The sequence below is a fragment of the Caloenas nicobarica genome, chromosome 9 (assembly GCF_036013445.1).
Source record: "Caloenas nicobarica isolate bCalNic1 chromosome 9, bCalNic1.hap1, whole genome shotgun sequence".
Lineage (NCBI taxonomy): Eukaryota > Metazoa > Chordata > Aves > Columbiformes > Columbidae > Caloenas > Caloenas nicobarica.
In genome coordinates, this window is record NC_088253.1 from 15,049,563 (window position 1) to 15,070,158 (window position 20,596).

A 20,596-nucleotide genomic window follows, 5' to 3' on the forward strand; every position below is an offset into this window, starting at 1 on the left:
CTTTATCCAATGATTTATAATTTTATGAATCAACCAAACCCACTTCTAGTTATGCATTAAATGAGGTTAAGATTACTATTAGCGTGGAAAGCTGAAGAACTTCGTTTAGCACTATCTCAGCATACAGTGACACAGAATACAACTCAGAATATGATAACTGAGTATGTCCGGTGTTGTACAACACTATAGTAAAAATATGATTGAACTGTGGCTGGCAAGATCTCAGTGCTTAATGGGATATCAGTGTACTGCAGGAATACCAGCATATGGTATTCCATATTCTTGATCTATGTAAGAGTTGCTTTTTATACAGCTCATGATATCCACAGACCTCAGACCGGGTTTGTACTCTTTTACATTACCGTAAGCATTAAACACATTGTAACTAAAATGTGAGAATGGTATGCACCTGATTTTATCACATGGTGTTATGCTAATATACCATGTTAATGAGCTATACTAGGAATATTGAAAATGCAATAGCATCTTAATGCAATATTGATAAAAGACTGACATTCCTGCTCATTCTGTCTCACTTGCAACAGCGCCTGGCAAATTATAGCCGTATTTTCATGATCATAAACTTAGAGGAAACATGTTCAGGGTCTGTCAACAGTTGAAAATAGTATTTGCCATACATTCGTGTCTATCTTCTTCATAAAATGTTTAAGGCACTGTGTTTTGTAGCACAGTTTATATTTCACATGACCAATATATGAAACTCTTTCTGTGTAATGCGAGATCATGTAATAGCTGTACTAAACAAAATGTGCAATAATATTTATATACATCTGCTTTATATATAGGGTATCAGTATGCACGTTCATACGCACAGGATTCAGTCATGTGTCTATATAGTAGTGCAACATTAACTCTTTAAAGGCCTGAAATAACTTTTGGCTTTGTTTCTGTTTATGGAAATGAAGTCGTGTGAAGCTTGACAGCCCCTCTCACAGGGAAAGTGGGATGGAGAGGCAACCAGCCTTTTAATAATGCTACATGAAATACTCGAGTATTTTCACTATCCTGAGTATAACTCTATTAGCATGGTAGGAGCACGATAATACACTTACAAACATACAGCCCATTTCAGCCATCAATTTATCAAAGTTCTATTTGCTTTATAAATAAAACACTATGAGAAATTATTCCATAAGATTAGGAGGCAAATTCAGCCTCTGTGTAATTCAACAGACTTTAAAGGATTGCTCCAGAGAAGAATTTGCTCCTCCAAATCTAATGTATTCAAGGAGTTTCAAGAAAAAATGATTTTTTTTTTTTAACAAGAGTTTTACAGATGTCTGCTAAAACCTTAATAGAAGCTTTGAGCCAGAGACTCCTATAATTCAACCCCTGAACTTTTGAACAACAATTTTATTTAGAAAGTTGATTTATTCATAAGTAAATAGGATACAGTGTGGATGAAGTACAAGGGATCAGGAGGCAGTTATTAGATTTATAAGTACAAAAGCCTCACTGTTGCAGACAGTGGAGGCTCAGCAGTTACTGTACCTTTCAAAACTAATATGTAACCATATCTGTTTTAAAAGAGTGATTCATATTACTCCGAATGCATGAGAAACTCTTTCTCATCCCCACCACAGGAAACTTGAGTCTGATTTTAATGAGCTTCAATTGGAATGTGGCCTTTGAAAAGTAGTGCATTTGAAAAGATGGAACATTAAATTTTGTAATGATGTAAAACATCTTCAATTTTTGACAGGACAATGGTGCTTATTGTGCTTTATGGGCCCAGTGGTGATTCAAAGGTCACTTTGTATATGACTCCACAGACAGGGGCAGCAGTGAATGAAAATTAGGTTACATGTGATCAGCTTTATTATTAATCAGATGAAAATGGATTTTTAACATTTTTCTAATGAGCAACAGAGAAAGAAGAAAATACCATGAATAAAACTACAAGAGGGAACAGCAAGACCGAAATGCACGATGTGCATAACCAAACTAACGTGTATTAAATCTGAAATCCTTAAATACTGTCTCAAGAAATAAAATGCAGCTGCATATTTTTGTGTCATAAATATATAGAAAACTGCTGAAATACCTACTGTAATTTACTATCTCTGTCCTTTGTTTATAACTAACTAATGAACTGATTTCTTCGTACAGTATATTATAGCAGCACCAGATAACACTACTATGGTTAAGGTTGTGTCAGCGTTTCCATTATAAATCCTGTTTTTCAGGGGTTTATAACTCAGCTGTAAAAATGCAGCCCAGGCTAAAACTTGGCGTACAAGGTCTCTGCCAGGAAGCACATTTATTTTACAAATTTCCCGAAAATGTCTCTCAGAATATCCTGGTATTACATGAATGTGAATTATACAAATACTGTAAAAGTTTACTAGTTTAGGACTTTGCACTTGTTTAACTTTAGAAACAGGTTTAGTTAAAAAAAAAAAAAAAGTCTGACCCGTTATAAAATGACAAGCTAACACACCTTTCCTCTGGAAAGAGCAAAAAATTAATAATATTTTTTAAATCCTTCAAAACATCACTCCTAAGCAGAGTATTGCTTTTTCATATCCTGGAACATTTTCATGCTAAATAAAACATAGCGCTACAGAATTAGATTGTTGAACGTTTACCGTTGGATCCACATGCTGCAAATGAACTTGCATTAAAACTCACATTAATAAAGTGCTTGATCACAAGAAGCCTGTGTGTCTAGCTCTGTGTTTGGCTCAGCCAAATGCCATTTGGCGATCAAAGTCCTGTTTTGATTAGCAGCTAATGCCAAGAAGCGGGGAGAGGAGTGGCTTGCAGAAACGAGAAACGCTTCTTTTTGCAGTTAATCACCCAAAGAGGAGCAAAAAAAAAAAAAAGCCCACAGAACAGCGATGACTGAGAAGCAAATCCGAAATCAGTCCTTCTGAACAAAACCTACAGCAGGTCCCCATCTTGCTGGTCACTGGGACCACCGGGCACCACTGTGGGACACTCCTGGCCAGGGCTGGGGCTGTCCCATGTGAAGCACCAAGATTTTCAACTTTGGAGAAACGCCATCATTATCGTGCCCCAAAGGAATGGTGGAGAAAGAATGCAACAGCCAAATTACAACAGCAAAAAGCACCAGTCAGCACAAGTGGTGGTGTTATATGAGAGACTGGGAGTATTTTCTATCTTTCAAACAGATTTACTGCGATATGAACGGGTTAGTGGGGGGGCAGCAGACAGCAGGGTACGGAGCACTGCAGCCTCCCCTCTGCCCCCTTACACAGCACACGGTCTCAGCTTTGGCCTGAGGGGAACGGATGTGTCCTCCTGTCTCGTTTGTGCTGCCCGTGCCCAGACTGACTCGAGGTTTCCTGGGAGCACCCTATGAGCCGGTACAAGGATGGCTGCTGCATCCCAAGCAGAGCTGCTGTCCCCACCTGCACAGCACTAGAACACGGAGAAGATGCTTATCAACCTTTTTCATGCTGCTGCCTCGCCTAAAACAGTACTTCTGTGGATCAGCTGTAAACTGGAGAGGAGGAGCAATGGCAGAGTTGCAGAAGAACCCGGGCAGTGCCAGCTGTGGGCTGCTCCGAGCACAAAGCCAGGGTGCCCCAAAAGCCACTGCAGCAGCACACCAGCCACCGTCCCAGCCCAAGGATCACAGCCACAGCAGCTCCAGGTGCTGCAGACCAGCTGCATCCCAGAACCGCTTCTTTCTGATGAATGCCTGAACCTGCAGGGAGAGTTTCTTGCATAAGCTTTCCCAACAACCTTGCATATCTATGCAAGAGCAACCACAGCCTTGGCCTGAGGCTGCTAAAACAAAACCACTCAAGTTCCAGCACAACTGCAATGTCACAGACATTCCTGTCCCCCCTGCCACGGAAAGTGCATGAGAGAAAAATCACTGATGCACATTCAAGACTGTTTTCTTTAAACAATAAAAAGAAGACTGCAAGAACAAGTGTGCTGTAGCTCACACTGAGTCATATGTCACCCCTCCAGAGCTGTGAGTAGGTCCTTCCCCCAGTGCCATGAGCCTGTGCTGTGGCAGAGGGATGCTCTATTGCAGCTGCAGAGCGGTGCTGCCCACATAAAAAGCAAATTCCCAGTAAAAGTAGGAACGTTTGACCAACTGGTGGCTGAAGACAGAGCAGTTACCAACAAGACAAGCCAAATGTTAGTGACAGCAGAGGGTTTGAGGGGAAACCACAGAAATTCCCTCTGTCAGGGCTGCATGGCACTATCACTGCCCGTGACAAAGCCGCGAAAGGGGCTGCATGAGGCTCCTGCCCCTCCAGCCCCCCACCCAGGTTTGGAAAGGTGAAAGTTTTAGCAAGGTCTTACTGTGCTTCCAAGGTGCTTCTCGCTCCTGTGCAGAGGGTGCTGCAGTAGTGAGCTGCACCCCGGTTTAACCAAGCAGGAGGCGAGAGCAGCAGGAGCCGGTGCCTGGTTAACGATGCACAGCTGCTCCACTGGTGCTTCGTCAGCCTCTCCCCTGTGCTCCAGCCACAGCTGGGAGCCTCACCCAAACACACTTTTACCTGAGACATTTTCCTGCTTTCTGGCTGTGAAAGGGAAGAGGGGGAAGCAATCTAAAATACATATTCTGCTAAATAAGGATGCAAAACAGACCTTTGATCACTCTATGGGTCAGTTCCTGATGAGTGTTTGTTCTATTGGCAGTGGTCTCCATGACTATCCCAGGCTGCAATGTATGTTTCTTTAAGAAAATAAATAGTATTTGCAGTAAAATATAGAGGATATGCCATAGTATTTTTGATTGTTAAGCTAAATAGCCATGTAAAATGAGTATAGCATATTGGCACTGATTCCTGCTGTAATGAGGCACCCTTGTGAAACTTATTAATTAGTTCTCCCCCCAAAACAAACTTCACTTGAATAAATTTGTGGTTAGCACAAGTATGAAGAATTTTGCTTTTCTTGGCTAATTTTTTCTCTCTTCCCCCCTTTTCAAAGGAAACTTCACCCATCTATTGGGATAGCATGCTTCACTTTGGATAAAGATGACTGGCTAAAGAAGTAACATCAGCAAAATAGATTTCATATAGCAAAAAAGCTGCCCATGCTTTCTCTGAAAGCAATTGTCCATCAGAGCATGAGGTGAATAAACAGATTCTGCACACTGTTACAAACTTGTTAATTCTTTAGTAAATTAGCCATCAAAAAAAGTGTTAATTAGTATAGATAAGGTGCTTAGGGACATGGTTTAGTGCTGGAGTTAGGTTATGGTTGGACTCGATGATCCTGAGGGTCTCTTCCAACTGAAATGATTCTATGATTCTAAAAATGTTTAGGGATTCTTTGAGAAAAAAAAAATATAAGCAGTGGGAAAATGTATACTTGGCAATATGTAAAAAATACAGGTTTTTAACTCAATTTCTCAGACTTTTACGACGAAGTACAGAGAATTACAGATGAAATTATGTTCTGACTACATATACTGAATAAGCCCAATGGGAACCTCTGTATATAGTTATCAGTGGCACTGAAATCTGCTTAGGAAAGCAACAAGTCTTTTGTTCTGTTGACAACAGTTATTACAATTAATTCATTTTGTGATTGGTATTTGCACTGAGTGACAAGCTGTTATTTTACCTCAGTAAAAGTTAAAATGGTAATACCTACATGTGAAATAACACTGAGTTTGCTATCACTCACTCGATAAAAGAAAAGCGTCTCTTCAGAAATGCCTGCTCAGCCATCACTCCTGCAAACCTGAAGTATTAGCATCAGGCTTCTCCCTCTCCTCTTTCCCCAGATTTTTTTTTTTTCTCTTTTAAAAGTTTCTTTGGGGGAAAAAAGAAAAAAAAAAACAACACAAAAGAAAAAAAACCAAACCACATTGTCTACTTACTGCTAAAAGACAGAACATAAGTGAACACAGCAAAAGGCTTCCAGCCGCTCGGCTGCATCTTGGGGTGCGACCCCCGCTGTGGATCCAGGCTGCCTGCCCGGGGGGGCACTGCCGAGGGCAGGACACTGTGTCCCCAGGACTCAGTCCCACTGGCTGGGCTGCAGCAGGGGCTGGCATGGGCTGGGAGCAGTTCTTGGAGCTGACAGCATCCCCTTTGGGGGTTAGGAGAGAGGTGAGCCCAGCCGCAAGCCCAGTGCCAGGATGCTCACCGTGCCATGGGAGAGGTAAGAGAGTCCTTCATCCCTGAGGCTGCAGTGCTCCGTGCTGGTGGGATGCTGTCTGCCCACCCCTGGACCTGCTGCAGTCCTGCTCTGTGCAGGGACACAGGAGGCATCAAGCCCCGAGCAGTCCCGGTGGGAAGAGGAGGTTCTCCTGCCGCTCAGGGCAGCGCAAGGTGCCAGGCTGGTGCTGTGTGGAGCTCAGAGCAACGGCCACGAGTTACAGAGCTTCAGGATGACTTCAGATGCTGCTGAGTCCTGCCTGTCTCACGTGCCACAAGGCAAGAGCCCTGCAGAGGCTGAGAGACCCCAAAACCTGTGGACCTGCACCGTGCCACAGGAGAAGCTGAGCCTGACCACAACCACCAATTTCAGACCCGGCACAGCCACACCTGGATCGGCCCCTCTCCACAATGCCTGTGCACGTCTGCGTGTGGAGGGGGCCCCTTAGCAGGCCAGTAGACCCTCGGCTGCCCATTTTTAGCACAAGAAAGACACAACAAGGAGCGAGGAGTGTTAGATGATACACATTTTACGTTTGTAGGCAGGACCCAGCAAACCAAGCAAAGTTTGCAGCACTAGCAAATGGCAAATAACCCATTAGCTATGGATAGTTCAGCACGTCTCTACTTTTATTATAAGTTAGCCTCACTAAACCATTGACTTAACAGAGAATCATTATAAATCCCCATTTTGAATTTTTTTATTAGCAGTATTTATCACCTTCTCAAAATCAATCCTATATTTTTAAATTAAAACAAATGACTACTTGTACTGCAATCAATATTAGTACATTTCCCTTTTTTAAAAGGAGAAAAAAATGGAATACAAAGAAATGTCCTTCTTTGGCTGCATCAATCCAATTTCAATATAATTCAATATTTAATAAATATAATCCTCCATGTCTGTGCAAGGAAACATCATAAAAAATGCAAAAGGTTTCCTGGTCTCCAATAACTTGCATGAAACAAAGTGTTGCCTTATTCCTTCCATAAATACTGCAGTCTTACAGTACTGGTTTTTTCTTCCTGTGTATTAGAAAGAGTTTGCTCTGATTATGTACAAGAAAGGAGGTTTACATATTTCATGATTAAAAATCCAACATGCTACCTACCATCTCCAAAAAAATTACCACCTTTATCTCTTTGTACTTCTTTGGCTTGTTGTTTTTGAAAGGGCAAAAAAGAAAAACCTTATATAATACCTAATTTGTACATCTGTGGTTTCCCTCTGACTTGTGTAGGCACCATATGTTTTTAATTATCATAATAGCCTTAAAGAACCTGTTCAGTGGGAAACACATATGATCCTTTTATTACTGGTTTGTAATTTAAACAGTTTTAACAGAAAAGGTCTGGCTGTAAGGGACTGAGAGGCACAAAGGTCTAAAAACCCTGTTATTGACCTCTGAAAGCATGAGTTCAGATCCCACCCACCGAGGTGGGACCCGGCTCTCCCGCCTCTGACAGAGGTAATCAGCCGCATGTGAAACAGCTCTTTGGGACCTTAAAAGATGTAATCTCCGATCTCAAATGACTCGACGTTTCAGTCAGCGGCTGACACAATGAAACCGGGGTCTATAAACAATATCGCACACCCGATCTGCGCTTTCTTCTCCCTGGCGAAAGCTTGCAGAGCGACGATGCTGTAGGAGAAGCCCTATGAACATCAGAAGCTCAGAATTTCAGCAATTCTCGCTAGTTGTTGCCCTTTCAAATTCCTGGTTTTGTCCTCTATGCAAATGTGAGACTGGTGAGCATGCCAGTCTCCCAGCCACGGGAAACAGTCAGATATTCAGAGGTAGGAATTAAATTTAACAAGTTCAATTCACTCCTGATTCTGGACATCTAAACACATAATCAGTCTGATAATGTTATTAATTATCATTCGAGCGACAACCTTTGACACTGGCATGCTCCCACAACCTCCCTACTCCAATAACTCAAACAGAAAATCGTTGGCATGAAAACCCACAGTCTTATGAACAGAAATTGCAAATAAGCAGGCACTGAACATACAACTGGGAGTGAGCGAAATCCCCCTTTTCAGAGAGAAAGCAGAGGCTCACACAATAGCTCAGTCACTTGACCCAAAATGAAATTCTGCGCAACTTTGTCCCAAAACAGATAATTTACACCCCAGACAAAGAGCTGTGGGGAGAACAGGGTGGGGAAGGGAGCCTAGCTAAAATTACACTGAGGCTGGAAGCCGTTACGGCTCCATCTCAGGAGCTGGATGGTGCTCTCATTAGAACGAAGCTTTACTTAGATGGACGGACAGAATCCTTATTAGAACATTAGGCCAAAAAGTTTAAATGTCAAGATTTTGCAAATAAATGCTGACTTGGAGGAAAAAACTTAGAGCTCCCTGTACAGATCCCACTGGAGACACTTAGGAAAAATGAAATCGCTCAGGAATTGCAATCTCCCATGCCAATCTAACCCTTCAAGGGTATTCCTGGAAAACTCCATTTCAGAAAAATCAGACGAGATCTCTTTTCTCGGGCGAAGTGGTTTCCACTCCTCATCTGATGCTATCAGCTCCATCCCCTGCAGCATCCTGAGCCCAGAGGGAATGGAGGACACAGGAGTCACCTATTTCTGGGGAGAGCCCACCCAGAGGACATGCTGATGTTGGAAACCCATTTCCAGCTGCACAGACCCTGCTCCTGGAATGAGCGTGTGAGCAGTATCTCACATAGGGAACCTCAAGAGGGAGAGGGATGCGATGCCCCAAAGACTGCAGACGAGCCAGCCTCTGCCCTTCCCTGTCTCGCTCCCCATCTGCCTTCTGCTTTCTCCAGGGAAACCCAGGTATTTTGCAGTGATGGAAAGACAGCTTAAATATCTTGCATACAAAAAAGATGGTGATTGTTTTCCATTTTACCTGAAAGCTAACGGATCTTGGGATACCAGACGTGGATGCTCAAAATCAGATCTGGAGCCTTTCTGGTGATTTGTCGTCTCTCGGTTGCCTTTGGTGCACACCGGTCTCTGCCGAGGTAACACGTGAGCTACTGCACACTAAAAGCAGATGTTTGAGAGAGGAAATGTGCACACACACACACGCCCCCCCAGACACCCTCCACCCCCTTGTTCTGCACCATGCTTGCAGGTCCTGCTCCAAAGCGCAGTGACCTGAGAAGAAACTTCTCATCTCAAAGGCTTCGGTGGTTGGGGTGGAAAAGGCAAAGTAGGTTTTGCTCCTGAGTGAGGCACACCACTACAGAGCCCTGCACGATGCCATCCTTGTCCTCTCATCCCAGGCTCATAGGAAAGACCTGTGCGTGCTGCTGTCCCCCGTGCTTTGCTGAGACAGACCCAGGCAGCTGGTGGGATGGACATGCTGATGGAGGTAGCCATCTCCACTGGCCTCATCAGAGTTCCCTGTTCTTGCTGGATGCAGAGATTCTCATGTAGCACAGGGTCACCCACCTGCATGTCCCCTTTGCCAGGGTCCAGACCTCTACACTGAACTTTCTACTTGGGCCGGAAGGGGATGTTTGTGGAAATAGAGTTTCTTCCGGGATTAAACAATTAAAAAAAAAAAAATCTAAAAAATCTTGCATTTGATCTTCTAAATAAATAAAGATTTTTTTTTCCAGTATGAATCCAGTGAAAATCTATCTTTCCCACAGATTCACACACAAAATCATCAAGATGAAGTTTTCTGACTGAAGAGAAATGCTCAGTGTTTAACTTGCAGCATGGGGAGGATGGCAGGGAACACCACGCATTGCAATCACAAACCAGAGGACAATTACTCAGCAGGCAAGCCCTCCTCTCACACAGACGTGTTCATGTACTTCTTGTACCACTTTCTAAGCAGCTGACTTTGCCAGCCACCAGCAAGGAAGGGAGCACTGACATACCCCACCATATCTCCTGGCCTTTGGAAAGACACACAGGGTCCATGCATCTGTTGAATTCATGTCCACCACCACCACCACCACGAAAAGTCAGCCTAGGGACCCTTTATTCTATAGGTCTCAAGTAAAGTGCTTCCACTTTGTCCTCTTCTTCTCCCACACACGTATGAACACAATTCTACCTTAAGAGAAATCCCAGTTCCGGGCCTGCGAAAACCCTTTGTTTTTCTATTCAAGGATCCTCCTTTCATGTTAAGGATCCTCCAAATTTCCAAAAGTGGATAACAACAATACCACTGTGATCCCATCTGTACACAGCAATGGCACTGTAATGCACAGAGCATAAAACACCAAATTCCCACAGACAGCATCTGTCTTACTACAAACAATGGACCATTATCTTGTAAATAATTCTGATTAAGCTGCAGCATTTTCCCCAAACAAACAGTAGGGGAGGAGAGGGTGAGGATTTTTATAGTGGGAGTGCCGGTTTTCTCCTTCCCCAGCACTGACACTCAGTTTTTTATTCAACTGATTGGCCCCCTCCCCTCCCTGCTCTGTCCCCCATGGCTTGGTTTTCATCTTCTGACCTTATCTAGCTGTCAGTCATTTTGGCAACTAAAGAGGGAGCTGTCATGTTAAGGGATTCCCACCTCTATCCTTTGGGAAAGCTTTCCTGTTTTATTTTGTTGTTTTTTTGTTTCGTTTTGTTTTTTCCACCCCAAGGTACAGTTACATAACGATTAGCGAATGCACCCATAAACCCTTCTGTTATTAAACAATTCTCATGTTAGGGTATGGAAAACTCAGCCTCACCGCTGGGTGCGTGTTGGTGCCGGTCGGAGTTTGGGCATGTCTGGCTATGCCAGGGATGTGTCTTGGTGTGTTTGGCATCTGGTTGAACATGGCCTGGGAGCAGACTTTGCTGGGCAAAAGCTGTCGCTCTCCTCAAACTCTGAGCAGGGAGCAGAGCCCTCAGCTGCCCGTGGCGAGGAGCGGGACTGGGCTCCCAACCCCTGCCCGGGCTGCCTGTGCCTGCAGGAGCCGCACGCTGCACTCTTCAGCACCTCAAAGGTCAGGGCAAACCAGCAACAGGCTTACCAGGAAGATTTGAAAGAATTTAAAAGAAAAGCAAGTGCACAGACCAGAACAGCGTTAGCTGTGCAAAGGGACAAGTGAAACAAGACACGGCTAGGGCTAATGTGGTCCTTTCTCTTAAGGTCCACAAACTGGTCCATGTGGCAGCTATGAACTGAGGAGAGCCTCCGAGATATCCTGAATTTCATCTTTAATCTGTTCATTTCGATTCACAAACCTTTTCTTATATCACTTTCTTGATAAATGTCACATCTCTAGATGGCTGAAGTGTCGGTTTTCCTTCCCTGCATCCTCTTAACTTGCCTCGCTATACACGTGAGCTGTTCGGGATCAAACACACCTCCTGGCTCAAATTAAAAAAAAAAAACAAAAAAAGTAAAGCAACAAGGACTAGTCTAGGACGGTAATGTTGAAAAGCAGGTAATAAATATTTTAACTTACAAGTAGCCAATTGAAGTCACTGCCATTTAATTAAAAAGCATGCAACAGCCAGTTCAGCCACCAGATCAGCAAGCGTGAGCAGGAACACCGGGACCTGCCGAGCACTGCGGGGGCTGAACGCTGAGCATCACCCTGACACTGAAACGGAGGGGACAAACGGTGGCAGCCAGCAAGGCAGGTCCTCAGTTCTAACATGGGGCTGGCGAGCAGGAACAGGACAGGAGGACCCACAGGCTGGTGGTGGCCGAGGGGCTGAGCAACCCGCCAGAGATGCTGCTGAGCCATCGCCTGCCTTGGGCCCTGGTGCTGCACAGCTCTGCAACACGGCCGGGGCCAGCATGCTGCCACAGTGGTCAAAAACCAGCAGCCAAAATATGTGCAGAGAGCCCCTGGGCGCCGGCAGGTCGGCGCAGGCTGAGGCTGGGGCAGGTTTTGGCATCGGGTTGACCACACTGAGCTGCTCGGGACATCGGGCTCACGAACGCTGCTGGGGTATCGAAGGGATATACGCACCCAACACATATTTTCAATGTGTGTTTATTTTCATCAATAAATTTTTATAGCTTACTGTAGTTATATCAGAGAAGGAAGCATTTATACACTGAGGACTTATATAATGTTCTTCATCTTCAAAGTGCTTCACAAACATTAATTAATTCATTTATCCTCACAGCACTCCTACCAGGGAGATAAGTACCATTATTTTCCATTTCACAATGGAGAATCCAAAGCAGAAAACTTTTTCTTTTCCATGGTTAGTGAGTGAATCACAAGTAGACCTGCAGGAGGGGTGAGGGCTGCCAGCTTCTGAACATGAGCCCCTCTCCCCAAATCCTATTTAAAGATTTCGTGTTCTGCCAGAGTCATGGCACATATCGGAACATGCCTTGGATTTCTCCTTCAGTAAGAGATAATTAAGGAACAATTCCCTCTCTGATCCCCAGCATGGCACGCTATTTTCTACCCCAGTGTTGCTCTGCGAGCTGAACAATGGCCGTTCTATGCAGGGAACGGCACTGCAGACGCCCCGGATCAGAGGAGATCGGCTTAAAGAAACTTGCTGGCCCACGTCTCGCTCCATGGACAATAGGACAGGCCAGGAGGCTTGGGTGCAAATATCTGAGGTGGGGGCGGCCTCAGGAACACCTTTTTGTAGATGGTAACTCTCCGGGCAAGGGCATCTGGTAGCCAAAGCCACTCGCATCACACCAATCTAGAAATTTCACGTAGTAGGAAAATGGTTGTGGTTTCTGGTGTTTGGTCTCAATCCTAAGTGTGTTCCTTTCACAGTCATGCAGGAGGGATGCACAGTGCTCCATGTCCACCTCTGTGGTGCTGCTGCAAATAAACCTCTTTCCTGTCTGCTCCTTGCCAGCAAATATGCAGCTGTTTCAAATGGCAATAGCAGTTACTGTGAGCTTGAAAGGCTCAGTTTCAAGGCATCTCAAAAAATAAAATTGTGACTGGCTCTTCTAAGGAAGAGCTCAGCTCAGAGAACTTAAATCAACATTGCAGATGACAAACTGCAAAAAAAATCTTATTTTATAGCTTCTGAGAAAGATGCGTTTCACCTGTTATAATCCTTGCTAGTGAAGACCTTACCCACCCTGGGTTTTTTCCCACTAGTTTATTTTTTGACAACAATAAAAATGCACAAACCCCCAAACTTTCTAGGTAATTTCCTAGCTTGGAAAAGATACATTCATTAGCAAAATAAACTGCCGAGTTAAGCCATGCGATTTTGTAGAAGATGTGACCATGTCCTACTGGGGAAAGGCTCATACCTCGACATCGCTTCGGAACAACCAGAACAATTGTTTAGTGAGAAATGTTTTTTGCATATGACTCATCAACCCTTGAAAACAGGACTTCTTATATAATACAAGTGCTGACACAGCCTTCACTTGAGTGGTGTGACTGCAGCTGTATAATTACAAGTTTAGATTTGATGTTATGGACCTGAGGTTACACTGTTCAGACAAATGCTCCATTGTTTTACAGAGATATTTTTTCCTTAGTCATATTGCCCATAGGACAATAAGGACTATATTCACAGCTCACTGCATAGAAGTTTAGGTATGTAACAGCCAGTGGTATTATAAAAGATGAGCATATACCCTACGGGGGTTAAATGGATTCAGAATTGCCACTTTTTCTTGTCTTTTTTTCCTTTGCTCCTAGTTGATACTTTTTTGGAAGTGCTCTCCAAATAAAAGGAAGAACAATCTCACACTGAGTCTGGATAAATGTTACAGTTGTCTCACAAATGCTGTATTATTTCTAGCCCTTCCAAAATAATATAATTGTCCTACTGCTGAACTACAGATTTTTCTCAGTATGACACAGAACACTAAAATGTCAGGTCCTGACTCATAGTGTTTTGGTGGAATAAATAAAAAAGTACCAATATGCTATTCAAAACTGGCAGCATTAATGAAGATGTGACACTGGGAGCCCTAGTCATGTTTTCGTTCAGCTTCCATCGCGTACTCAGTGGTGCACAGAGCAACGGGCCACCTCTTACGGGTCCCATCCTGGAAACACTTACCATAGTGGCACTGATACCACTGGCTCCTTGTCATCTTATGCTTGTTTTATCTCGGGTGAATCGCACACGAGTCTGAGGATGGACGCTACTCTCAGGACGATTATCACACATGCTTTCCATGGGAAACAAAAAGGAGAGTTCAGTGCTACCTGCAGTATTGACAACTGTGACTTAATGTAAGGCTAGGCAAGATTAACCAAAGAAGATCACACATGGGCTGTATGCTCCCGGTATTTCTCCGCTGGGATAGATGTTGGACGCCCGTTGCTCACTAAAGCTACAGCTGCAGGCCTGGACCCAAATATGCAGCTCACCATGGCCAAGCACCCAGGCGCTGATACTTACACACTTAACCATCCCACATTACTCATTTTTAACCCAGTGGCCTCCACAAAAATTTCTAGATTTTAATAGTGACAGAGGAGAAACAGGTCCCATATTCCCAAGATATTTTCTGTGACAGAGAAAACAAGTCTAATGCCCTCCCCCCTTACATACCTGCCTATCCGTACATGGCATCGTTCTAATGACACACCACTCCTTCCTTGGAAAACTGCATTTTTCATAAATAGCCTTTACAAGGCCAACAAGTAGCTTTGCAGAGTTTGCCCTCAAAGCATCAACCAACTGTGGATTGCATAAGTGGTCTTTGTCTACCAAAAGGTACAACAGTTTCTCAGAGAGTTTTCTTGAATGAATTAACAAAATGACTCAAAACTGCACTAATGGTTAACAGCTTTTTTTTTATTAGCAACACTGAGATAAGTTATTGAAGCATTTTAGTATTGTTTTACATTCCATTCAGAAGTGACCTAACTTGTAACTCCATATACATTTAAAGATATAGTTTGACACTTATTCAGAAAGCAACAATTATTAAAACTTACATACCTTCATTACCAGGTAACCTTAATATATTTTCTAATTACTTCCGACAATACTCTATTCCAAAGCACATGATAACCCACCAGAAGTTTACACATTTCACTTCAATCACAGGTTTTAAATTGTGGATGTCAAAGAGTGCTGTTCATTGAATTTTACTGTCTTTCTTGGTTAATATTGGAAAGCCTGGCACAATATATTAAGCTAGAAATATTGCTTAAAGAATATGAAAAAGATAACTACAGTATTTTTTCCTGCTAAAGCATTACAAAATACAGGACCATTAAAAACTCAAATAGAAATGACAATAAATAACCTTAAAAATGTTAAGAGAATTTTCACTCATACTAAAGTCCATTCCCTAAGCTTGCCAAACACATAAATAACAGAACATATTCAGGACCTCTATTTCTGTACTATTATGATGGTTTGTTATATATTGTGGATGTATTGTGTATACATATATTAATGCTTACACTTAAGGTATATATTTTTTTCTTCGCTGAAACAATTAATAAGCCTCAGGTAATTCTTCACCCCTGGTACTACAGGTATCTAGACAGGCTGGAGCAAACCTCAGAAACTCCAGATATGCAATGCTGTGCATAACAAGATCATCTCCACTTGAAGGTATCCTAAGTTCCGTAGATTACAAAGATGAATTTGGTTATTTACTTCTGAAAGCCTGTGACGTGAAATTCTAATTGCTGTCAACTTAATTGTTTAAAATCGGCCTCATAATAGGTATTAATTGTACACTTAGTTTTCCCTTACAAAGATGTCTAAATTGTTCTTGTTTATGAGTAGTTATAGGAAATACTATACCTCAGACACAAGAATATATATTCCTGAACCAAAACACAAACCAGAGCATTGTCTCACTTTGGAAAGACCTGTAAACATCTCTATGTCTCTGCCTAATCCTAAATTATAATTTAAATTTGACCTGGATATGACAAAACCAATAAGAATATATTGTCTGATGAAACAGAGTAAAATCATACAGCTCTAAGCTTACACCATTATTTTGTCTCTGCAAGGAAAATAAAAGCCTTTCTGTGCTAGGGATTTGACTTGGTGCGACTGGTCACTGATGTCTGAAATCAAGGCACATACCAAGGCCTCCTTTTGCAAACACAATCCCCCTTTCAGATCTGGTGCTAGGAGGGACAGAATGCCTCCAGTTTCACTGGGAATAGAAGGTACTCAGCACTTAGCTGTACCAGATATTTTAGGGGTTAATTTCCAGAATCATAAATGGAACAGGAATGTTACACCGCAACATGAAAAACGGTAAGAAATAAAAGTTTTCAACAGTAAACAAAATGGTGATACTGAAATTATCACCTGACTGATTTCTGAAACAACAAAACACAATCAAATTAAATTACATAAATATAGCAAAGAAATTTAAAGTCAAATAAACATAGGACCTGATTCTGCAATCCTTAGTCATGTAAGTAGTCCCACTCATCAAGAATGAGAGATGCAAGACTGGGTCCTTAGCTTCTGCTTAGGAAGTCAATGTTGATTCAGACAGTATCTTTTCTAGCCAAAAATATGCAGCAAAAGCAAAGTAACATAAACAAGGCTAAATGTCAACAGTGTTTGCAGACTTACAGACACCATCCATTTGTTTGTACTGAAATGACTAGCGAACCATTTGGCAAATACAATGCTATTCACAGACCGGCCCTTTTATCCAGCAACACAAACTTCGCTGGATCACTGGCATTCCCAGTTAATTAAAAAAAGGAAGCAAGCCATATGAGTTTGGTTTGATATTGCCATGCAAATGGCACTGCGACATCCAGAAGTGCGGCTGAAACCCCGGCGCGGGGCTGAGGTGCTGATTCCCCGTTCAGCAGCACAGATCATGCAATAAAAACAGGCCTTGGACCTGCTGACCAAAACTACAGAAACCTCTTCAAAATCAACATAATGGAGTAAACAAAAGTCTGCAGGAAAGCTTCCATATCATTTCATTCTGCCTTGAAGGAAAAGAATATTCTGGTTACTCCTCCAACTGCAGATCAGGGCAAAATGTTGGGTTACTTAAGTGCATTGCGAGACACTTTAAACGGGCAGGAGTACTACAATTTGCTGCAGTAGCATGACCTTCCATTGCCTTGTAGCTGTCCTAGAGCTTGGATATATCAGGCTTTTTGCTTGTGTTTAATATGGATTTTATAATGTAAAAGAGCTGTAATAAAGATTCAAGTGAAACCACCACAAACAATTAAAAATCTTTTCCGTATTTTATATGTTGGTGGTAGCTCTGAAGGGGTTAGCATAATAATCTTTTTGGGTTTGACACCTGTGGCAATAAGCAATTTACAACAACTAAATTCACTACTTAAACATTGGGGTAGAGCACTGTAATTATGTGACAATAAAGCTGTAATAATCTGCCACAATTGATCTTCCCCTTGCCCAGCCCTCTTGTCTGTGCTGCAGTTCCACATTTGGAAGGTATTTCAGAAAGTTACAATGCTGAACATTTTAATAATTCTGTGCAATGCTGAATGCTTTCTGCTCCAAAGGAAACTGAAAGTGCTCAGTCCTTTACAGGATCAGAACTCCAAAGCTGCTACCAAACACCAGAAGGGCCCTGCCCTGTTTCCATACAGTGAAATAAGTGATGATGGGGTGGAGCCTGCGCAGGAGAAAACAGCACTAATTGCAGAGGAAAGCAAGCATGAATGGAAGCAAATTAGATTTACAGAGACAACCTGGAACTAAAACTTTTGGACATCATTAAGTGTGGGTTCAATATCATCATCCAATCAAGCACCCAGCTAACACCCAGGACTATCTCTGGCCAATAGTTCTGTGGTGCGCCAGCTATTCTTTGAAAGCCCAGGTACTTTCCAAGCAGAAAATGCAAGCAGGGAAATTTTACCATCTCAGACACAAGGCAGAAAAATTGAAAGAGGAGGAGAGAAAGGAAAGGGTCTTATCGTAAATAGATGCTGTCCAAATCATGTGTAAGTTAATGACTTGGAACAGGAGGTAGAACATGATTGTGATACAGCTGCATGTATATGGGAAGACAAGTGGAGAAAAAGAAGAGCATAAAAGAAAAGGAAAACAGGTCTTCCAAAATTAAACACAAAGTAGGTCTAGAACCTCTGAGCATAACTTCTCAAACAAGCAAGGGCTGTGAAAGCAGAGTACGTGGATGCTCAAGACAGCTACCAAGCCATGGAGCCATCACCCTGGGCTTCCCGTCCACACTGGGCTACTGGCTGTCAACCAGCAAGGAAACTAATGTCTTCTTGGAAACTGCATGGTAGCACAGATTAACAAGATCGGCTCCTAGGTATACCTCCTTGAGGCTCCAAAACCAAGTACAGGTCAGGAGTAACTCAAAATTCATCAATGGTATTTTCTTTCTTTCTTTCTTTTATTTCCTATTCTGCTAAATATGTAAAGGAGATATATTACAAAAACTTGTGATTTTTCTCAGCAGCATTTTGACATGGAAATTTCTATATTATGCAGTAACTATGGCTCTTTCCTAATTGTGTCTTTCATCCCTACAGCCTGAAGCATACTAGTAGCATAAAGGAATTATGTGTACATCATCAGTCTCTCTCATTCTACACATAGGGAAACTGAGGACTGCTTGTCCCATGTGTGGTGACTTTCCAAAACAACAATGTCACTTGGTGACATCGTCCTCTAGAAATTAAACCCTTTTCATGCCAAGATTTGTGCTTAAAAACTGATCCATTATCTTAAGGTAAAAATTATCCACGAGGATCACTGAAAATCCCAGCTTGTTTTTATGCAGCCAGAAATTAGTTAGTGTGGACAATCAAAGAAACAACCTCAGATAACTGAAGCTGAGATATTTTATTTCCATTTTACTTCCACTGTGTTCTGACTGCAGAAAGGGCACCAGGCCTTGCTGTGTTGACTGTGCAAGGACTGTACCAAGCGTATCAGTGTTCTCTCTTGAGATGTCAACAACCCACACATCACTGGCTGTAAAAAGAAAGGCAAATGTATGGAGTCTCCCAAAATACAAAGGAACACGAGAATCATGCCCTGGAATTGGGTGCTGGAGGTGGGTCTCGAGTTTTCTGATCTCTCAGGCAGTAGGAGAGACAAAGGGAAAGATGACTGTGGTCATTGGCTTTGCGCAAGGGGGAAGGAAGGCTCATAAATGAACAGGGCGCTCCTGATGGCTAATCTGGAAGTGCAGGAACATCAGGTGAGATTCCCCACACTAGCATGCACAGATGGAGTGTGATTTCACAGCATAAAATGTCACTGAGAAAATGAAAACTCCCCAAAACCACTATTTTCAAGTGGGTGGTGTCCAAGCCAACCAAAAAGAAAACGAACAACTGACAAGGGGCTTGTTCATTTTCACCCACTTTTGCTGTGAGATATTGAGAAAAATGAAATAATATATTTAAATAGTCAATCTTAATACTTATATTCTGCAAACACTCAACAGAATGTCAGTAAAGAATTTAAAAAGCTATTTTTGGAGGGGGGAGAAAGGAGGACTCGCACTGCGTTTTCCATTTAAAAATGGCTTAAAAAGTAGAACAGACAAGCTTCTGTTGTCTTTTTTTTTTTCCTTCATACTTCAAGTCAAATCCATTATCACTGGGCAGAGCTTATGAAAGGGATATGGTCTTTAAAATCATATAAACTCAAGCCATCATAAAAAGTCTGCTGAACTGATTGAAAGATGAAACAAAAAACTAATAGAAGTAACATGACTTCATTTCAATAAGAATGTTGGAGGGGTTTTTTTGGTCTTGTTTTAAAAATCTTATGACTGGGAAGAAGTATAAAGATATTTTGTACAGAGCAACTAATCTTAGTTTTCCAGTTTTTTCACTTGTTTATTTAAAAAGCCATTTCTCTGCTGTATTTTTTTTTGTAAGTGATTGATTGTACTCCACAAATAGAAATAAATCCAAGCAGGATTTTACCAGCTGCAAATTAAATCAACTATCTACTATTTTCAAAATATCAGTAATGTAACTGCTGATTTTGAAGAAACTGGAAATATTTCCAACTACCTGAATTGGTTCTTAGTGCATTGAGACACAGAAGTTTACAAATAAGGCCATGCAGATACTTGTGCTCACGATTCTGCTTAAGTAGTGACAATATTGTGATGTCAAAATGCTCTAAGAATACAAGTGAGATAAACTTCGTGAGGAGAAATCAGACTTCTTTATCAGACTAACTAATACACTTGGATAAACAGCGAGGGGCCTGAGGAAAGGGTTATGGCTTTAAGCACATATACTATTCTAGTAAGGTCAGACAAAGCTCCCACTAACCTTAAGTTTACCAGAGTAATCATTCTTAATTGTTTGCGCATCTAGGGTTTCATTTTAAATTGTCAGGCTTTATAACCGTTGATCACCTTTTATTTTTTTTTTCAACTGGAATACATTTTATTATGCATGTTCAGCTCTGACAATAAATTTTCTGATTAGTTTGATGTTAAGTGAAACGAGCAATGCTGAAGTTTTTGTGTCCTTTGCTGACTCTGCTTTTTAAAGTGATACTGTTTTTCAAAGGATTTACACTCTAAAAAAAGAACTATGCTGACAAAATAGGAGCTAAATTGAAAAAATCCTCAATCTCATCTGTTCCAAATAGAT

At 42.1% G+C, this 20,596-nt stretch overlaps 1 protein-coding gene across 1 annotated transcript in view; it reads right to left on the bottom strand.

Annotated features, from left to right (window-relative positions):
* The window catches only part of ZNF536 (zinc finger protein 536), a 183,595-nt gene that overhangs the window by 99,035 nt on the left and 63,964 nt on the right, over nt 1–20,596 (bottom strand). The gene's annotated exons all lie outside the window — the stretch shown is intronic.